The sequence below is a fragment of the Palaemon carinicauda genome, chromosome 7, assembly GCF_036898095.1.
Source record: "Palaemon carinicauda isolate YSFRI2023 chromosome 7, ASM3689809v2, whole genome shotgun sequence".
Classification (NCBI taxonomy): domain Eukaryota; kingdom Metazoa; phylum Arthropoda; class Malacostraca; order Decapoda; family Palaemonidae; genus Palaemon; species Palaemon carinicauda.
Window position 1 is genome coordinate 31133075 of NC_090731.1, and position 7500 is coordinate 31140574.

At 45.7% G+C, this 7500-nt stretch overlaps 1 pseudogene; it reads right to left on the reverse strand.

The window, feature by feature from the left end:
- The window catches only part of LOC137644231 (uncharacterized), a 39984-nt pseudogene that overhangs the window by 16907 nt on the left and 15577 nt on the right, over window positions 1-7500 (reverse strand).

Sequence of the window (7500 nt, forward strand, 5' to 3'; positions counted from 1 at the left end):
GGCACTAATGGAATTTCATATATCATTGTGAACATTTCCTGAAAAAAAACTCTTTCTGTTTTTTATGCAATATATGAAACATTCCAGTCTCCGGCTGCATCATTAATGTATTGGAAATTTAATTGCAGTCATTATTTTTCGAGCCTTAGGTTGAAATTCAGATTTAAAGAGACTGTGGGGAATGGTTTCAGAGTAGTTATATATATACACACACACACACACATATATATATATATATATATATATATATATATATATATATATATATATTATATATATATATATATATATATATATATATATATATATATAACGGATTTTGAGTGAAGCGAAAAATCTATTTTTGGGTGAGATGACCATGTCGTCCTGATGGAAGTTCCTATAGGGTAGCTTCCTAGGGTATATTACAACTACGGCGATATTCCCAGAGAATTTACCTTAAGGTACCAGAATTCTAACTCCTGGAGCGAATATCCCTCGTGAAAGGGATATCGCGACATATCAGAGGACTTATTCTTGACACGCCACATGGCAATCTGCACCCCGAACAGAGATTACGTATCGCAGGGGGCAATTGGCAAGAAACGAATTCGGGAAAGAAAAAGGGGGAGCCGCTCCCTAGGCTCCCTATCTCCCGTTTCGTAAGCGTGCCTGGCGCCAATCCTGGCGCCATCTGTATTCCTTGTAGCGTACACGAGATGCTACAGATACTGTATGTAGGGAGGGGTCCTACAGCCCTTTCTTAGAAAGGCAAGGGCGGGTCCATCAGGACGACATGGCCATCTCACCCAAAAATAGATTTTTCGCTTCGCTCAAAATCCGTTTTTTGGGCTCAAGCCATGTCGTCCTGATGGAAGTATACCAGAGCATTACTGTATCTGTGGATTCTCAGAACGTGCCGTACTCCCCGGAGGTAATTTTTCCCGGTCGACTAGACCTAGAGACCTAAGATGTTACCGTTATACATCTTTTCAACTAACTATAAACCATGTTAGAGCTTCCTGCCCCCTACAGGGAAGAGTCCTACTAGACTCTGGAAAAGTCTCGAAGAGTACATATACCTATGTATGAATACCAGGCAAGCTAATATAGTGGTCTCGCCCTATATTAAGTAAAGCATAGTTTGTAAAGAACCACTGCGTCAATATGAAATATCGACCAGTTCTCCGCACAATACTTGTATTGGACAAAGGTTTATATCCGCATAGGAGGAAACTAGTAAAACCGCCATCGTCCCCTTATGGGACGGGGGTCCTCCCGTTAAGGGAAAGCATAAACCAATGCAACATAGCTTGCATAAAGGAACAATTCTATTAGAATTCTCCCAGATAAGGTACATAGAATGAATGCTCAATTATACCAATAAATTGACACAGGTGAAGGAGACGCAAGGTTCTCAAGAAGAAGTTCATTGACAGACAATAAACAGACAGGTTAACCACAATTATATATATATATATATATATATATATATATATATATATATATATATATATATATATATATATATATATATATATATATATAATATAAATATATATATATATATATATATATATATATATATATATATATATATATATATATATATATATATATATATATATATATATATATATATATATATATATATACATATATATATATATATATATATATATATATATATATATATATATATATATATATTATATATATATATATATATATATATATATATATATATATATATATATATATATATAAGAAGAGGATAACCCAAAACTTTAAGCATAAGTATGATAGTAAACAGAACTTGTTTATCTGAAAGAAAAAACATTAAATGCCACTTTTAAGATACCGAGGTATCAAGTCATAAAAGTCTGTATTACAAATCAATGACATTAGCGTTACAAACGCTCGGCACACATGTCTGCACTTATGCTAGGTTCACCTTTGGAAATGGAACAGTCTACATGGGCAACTCAGGGCCCTCACTTAGTTTGTAGTACAGTATGTAACTACACACTCCACCCTGGAATTAATCATCCCAATTGAAACCACTGTTCCTCGCAGAGTTAAACAGTAGGGTTAACGACGCGACCCACTGCTACCACAGATCTCTTTAGTTCCTCTACTTGCTTCGCATAGTGGCGAAAGAACACTCTGGAAGACTTCCAGCCAGTGTATGAACGGAGATGTTCAAAATCCATACAATTAAAGAAATTTAAGGATGAGGCAACTTTCCTCGGATCGTGACCTGCGGGTGTACTGTCAGGATCCGCTCTGCGAATAAAATATGTGATTTTCGCTCTGAGTTGATTCAGAGATAAATTTGAGCCTGATGTTTCTCCCCTGAATAGTTGACCACCCTTGAAGTCTGAAGTTCTATGAAGATAGACCTTTAGGCATTCTACTGGACATAGAGATGCATCTTCTTTCAGAGGGCAGATTCTCCAGGGACCCCACCTGTTGGTGGGTAACTCATTCTTGGCGAGAAACGTAGGATCCGGAAACAGGTTCAGTTCTCCCCCATCCAGGAACTGAACACGACCTGCCTCTCTCGAGAGGGCTACAATCTCACTAACCCTGGCCCCGGAAGCGAGTGCAAATAGGAAAATAACTTTTTGTGTCAAATCCTTTAACGCACACTCTTCATTGCTCAACAGAGAAGCGAAATGAAGAACTTTGTCTAAAGACCATGAAATGGCCTTTGGAGGTGCTGAAGGTCTGAGCCTAGCGCAGGCTTTCGAAACTTTATTAAAGATCTCATTACCTAGGTCGACCTGGAAGGCATATAGAATGGGTCTTGTCAAAGCAGACTTACACGCTGAAATCGTGTTAGCTGCCAATCCTTGACCATGGAGGTGGATGAAGAAAGATAAGCAGAAGTCTGTCGAGATCTCCTGCAGATTCTTCGCCTTGACAAAGGCCACCCATTTTCTCCAAGATGACTCATATTGCCTTCTAGTAGAATTTGCACTTATATTCCTCAAGGAAGTCTATGCGGGCTTTCGAAATCCGGAACGCTTTCTCACCACTAGTGAGAGAAAATCATGAGCTGCAGGGTCCGAGTTTTCTGTAATGAAGCGCAGACAGTCGACTTCTGGACTCGCTGGGTCAGACCCGGATCTGGTAGCGGTACAAACTTCAGCTGTAGTTCCAATGCCAGGGGAACCACACGCTGTTCGGCCACTTGTAGGCTACTATTGCCGCTACCACCTTGAAGGATCTCAGTTTGTGAGGACCCTCAACAGAAGGTTGTGAGGAGGGGAACAGATAAATCCTGGACCCTCTGTTCCAGTTGAGGGACATCACGTCCACTGCTTCCGCTAAGGGGTCTTCGTACGGGGACACGTACAGGGGCAACTTTTTGTTGTCTTTCGTCGCAAAGAGGTCTATCTGCAGTTCTGGGACTTGATTCAGAATGAAGGAGAATGATCCTGCGTCTAAGGACCATTCCAACTCTATCGGTGTGAACCTGGATAGAGCGTCCGCTGTCACATTGCGGACTCCTTGAAGGTGAACTGCTGACAGGTACCACTTCTTCTTTTCCGCCAATCAGAAGATGGCCAACATCACCAGTTGAGAGGTGGTGACCTCGATCCTTGTTGATTCAAGCATCTCACAACTACCTCGCTGTCCATCACCAACTTATGTGGATCGAGTGATGCGGGGAAACTTTCTTTAAGGTAAGGAGCACTGCCATAGCTTCTAGAAAGTTTATGTGAAAGGTCTTGAATAGCTTGGACCAAGTCCCCTGGACTTTTTTCCGATGAGAGTGACCTCCCCATCCCTCCTTCGAGGCGTCTGAGTGAATCGTCACCGACGTGGGAGGTGGCTGAAGAAGAACCGACTTCTTTAGATGTCTGGCTTGGGACCAAGGCCTGAGAAGAGTACGTAGCCGAAGCGGAACTGGTCTTCTCAGATCTCTTCGGCGTTTGATGCATAACTTCTCCAAACTCCGGTTGCACCCTTTAGCTGTGCTCTTAGCACTGGGTCTGTCACCGATAGCAAACTGGAGAGAGCCCAGTACCCTCTCCTGTTCGCGTCTTGATATCCTTTCGGAATCTAGAAGTCTCTTGACAGAACCCGCTATCTCCTTCCTTTCTTCGCCGGGATGAAGAAACGGTGTGACAAAAGGTCCCAGTGGATTCCCAGCCACTGGAACTTTTGAGATGGAGAAAGTCGAGACTTTTTTCTGTTGATCTTGAAACCTAGGTACTCTAGGAACTGGATCACTTGACTGGAAGCTTGCAAGCATTCTGTCTCGGATGCTGCCCACACCAACCAGTCGTCCAGGTAGGCTACTACCTGAATTCCCTTTAGGCGTAATTGTTTGAGAGCTACGCTCGCAAACTTCGTAAAAATCCTTGGGGCTATGTTTAGCCCGAATGGCATGGCTCTGAAGGCGTATAGTCTTCGTTATAGCCTGAACCCTAGGTAGGGGGAGAGTCGATGGTTGATTGGAATGTGCCAATAGGCGTCTGGACAAGTCTATAGAGACGGAATATGCCCTCTTGGGCAGTAAGGTCCTTATGGTTGCAGTGTTAGCATCATGAATTTGCAATACACTATGAACTTGTTGAGTGGCGACAAGTCCAGAATGACTCTGAGCTTTTCCGAGTCTTTCTTGGGAACACAAAACAGCCTCCCTTAGAATTTGATGGACTTCACCTTTCGGATCCCATTTTTCTCCAACAGTTCTTGAACGTACTCCTCCAGAACGGGGGTGGAGTGTTGGAAAACCCGAAGGCACGGGGTGGAGTGCTGTACCAGCTCCAGCCCAGTCCATTCTTGAGTAGGCTGTGGGCCCAGGGATCGAAGATCCACCGATCCCGAAATTTCAGAAGTCTCCCTCCTACAGGTATCATCCCACTTGGACTGCCGTCCCCGAGGTCTTGCCTCCCAAACCACGACCACCCCTGAATCCCCTTCCCTTGAGGGGTGCCCAGACGAGCCTCTGGCTGCCCCTCTAGCTTTGCTCGAAAGGAAGTAGACTGCCCTTCGAACGATGGGGTGAATGCCGTGGACTGTGTCGACACGGCCTGGGGTACCCACTGAAAAGTGGTCAGGGTTTGTGCCACGATCTGGGGCACTGGAGGGCAATGGCAATTGCAGTTGCTGTTGCTGTCTAAAAGGCTTGGCTGGCCGAGACGGTAGCCTAGTCCTCATACTCTTCCTCTTTGGTTGAGGACCCTCATCCGGGGAAGACTTTCTTTTGATAGCCAGGCCCCACTTCTGGAGAAGGTTTCTATTCTCCAAGGCGGCCTTATCAACTACTTCTTTGACCAAATCGGTAGGGAAAAGGTCTTTGCCCCAAATGTTGGAGGAGATTAGTTTTCCTTGGCTCGTGCCTCACCGTAGCCGAGGTGAACACGAACTCCTACAAGCTCTCCTCGCCTTGACGAAGCCATAAAGGTCCTTCGTCACTGTGGCCAGATGAGTCTTGGCACCACCATGAACATTTCATGGACCTTGGGGTCACTTGCCATCGTCTCAAGAGTAGTCTGAAGAGACATTGAGGCAGCCAGTCTTTCTTTTGTCTCGAACTCTCTCTGCAAGAGAAAGTCAGACAGCTTAGGGAGGTCCTCGCCGAACTGACGTCCGGCGATATCAGCCTCCAACTTCCCAACTGAGAACGTAAGATGGACGTCCTTCCAGTCTTTGTGGTCCATAGGTAGAGCCAGCGACAAGGGTTTACACTCCTCCAGGGAGGGGCAAGGCTTGTCGGCCTCGACTGCTTTTAGTACAGCCGCAAACCCTTTCTGTAAAAATGGGAAGGCTCTAGCAGGAGAGGACACAAAGGAAGGGAGCTTCTTGCTCAATGCAGCTACCTTTGAGTTAGAGAAGCCCCCTCTCTGTCAACGAGGATGAAAGCAGAGCTTGAGCCTTAGTATGGTCCATCACTATGACCTCCTTCGGCTCTGTCTCCTCCTTTGAAGCTGGTTCCTTCCTCAGCCGGACACATGGTTTAGCATCTAAGCACAAGGGAAGGTCTTTCACATTGAGCCTTTTCTGGGGCCCATGTGATTCTGCAAGGCTCTGCATCCGCAGTTCCATTGCAGCCGCCTTCTCCTGATTCTCCTTCTTCATCTGTTGGATCATTCCAACAATGGAGGAGAGGGCCTGTCCCAGCTCTACTGGGAGACCGGCCGATGTTGAGGGAATAGGCTCCGGGATCTGAACCGGAGTACCCAACACCTTGTCGACCTCTTCCTCTACAACGTCTGGGGCTTGAACTTCACCCTGAGCTTCTGCCAGGAGGTCTTCCTCCAGACGCTCATCCACGAGAGACATCCTGTCATCTAACTGGATGTCTTGCATAGCGACCGAGCCTTCAGCATCCACCTGGATCTGAACTTGGGGGATCTCCTCTTGAGGGCTGGGGAATCACTGCATCAGCTGATGCCTTAGGGAAAAGATACGGCCTCATCTTCTCACTTGGAAGATAAGGTCCAGAGGTGTTCTTCTGGAAGCCCCTTACCCAGGTACGAAGCTTCTCCCTTGCTATATCCCTTGATTCCGCCATCCTAGGGGAATCAAAGGCCTCCGTAATTAGATTAATGCACACAGTACATACCTGAGGGGTCCCAATACCGGAGATCACCCTTGGAGACAGCGCATGCTGCGTTTCTCCTACCAAACTCATGTCCGCAGAGGCTCTTGCTGCGGACGTTGCAGAAGACACTTCCGCACTTCGGAGGGTCCTTCTGTAAAGAGAAGAAATTTCCATGAGTATCAAGTGAACTATGTATCACTGGATATGCATAGTATAGCATAACAATTCAGAAAGGAAAGACACACACTTGTGTTTCCTTCACAACCAATTGCTGCAGCCTTCCAGATAATAAAATCGAATGGTTAATCTCTTCTAAAATAACCAATGCAAAGTTTCCAGAGGAAACAGATGGAGCTCACACCTAAGCAATGATTTTAAAATCCTGGATAATAGACAGGAAAGAACTCACTTTCCTATCTGTAGGGCAACAGCAAAGGGCTGTGCAAGAAACACAAAAAGTGTTAGAAACACACAGTGCTGTACCAAAACCCATACTATAGTTTTCTTCTTACAGTATCTGTTATACTGAAGAATACTGGCACAGTAAAGGAGGTTATGTGCCGGCCGGCACTTGCTGGCCGGCACACACCATAACTAGCTTTAAAGTATACTACTTAAAAGCTATAAGGCGGCAGAACGCTGGTTCAAATGCATGTGCCGGCCGGCAGTAACTGCTGGCCGGCACAGCCAATGTCGGTCGGCAATGACTGCTGACCGACCACTACACAAGGTAGTACCCGGCTGCCGGCCACACTCTTGGCGACCGGCAGACAAGGGCTGACATTAGCCGGCCGGCAGAGGTACAGGACCGATGCCAGCCGGCAGCAAAAGAACCAGAGGACTACAACTGCCCGGCTGCCGGCCTCATAGGCCGGCAGCCGGGTCGGGTACAGCACTAGAAGAAAACAGAATGGATGCCGGGATAAGAGTGTACACTACCTCCAAGCCCGGCAATCCGA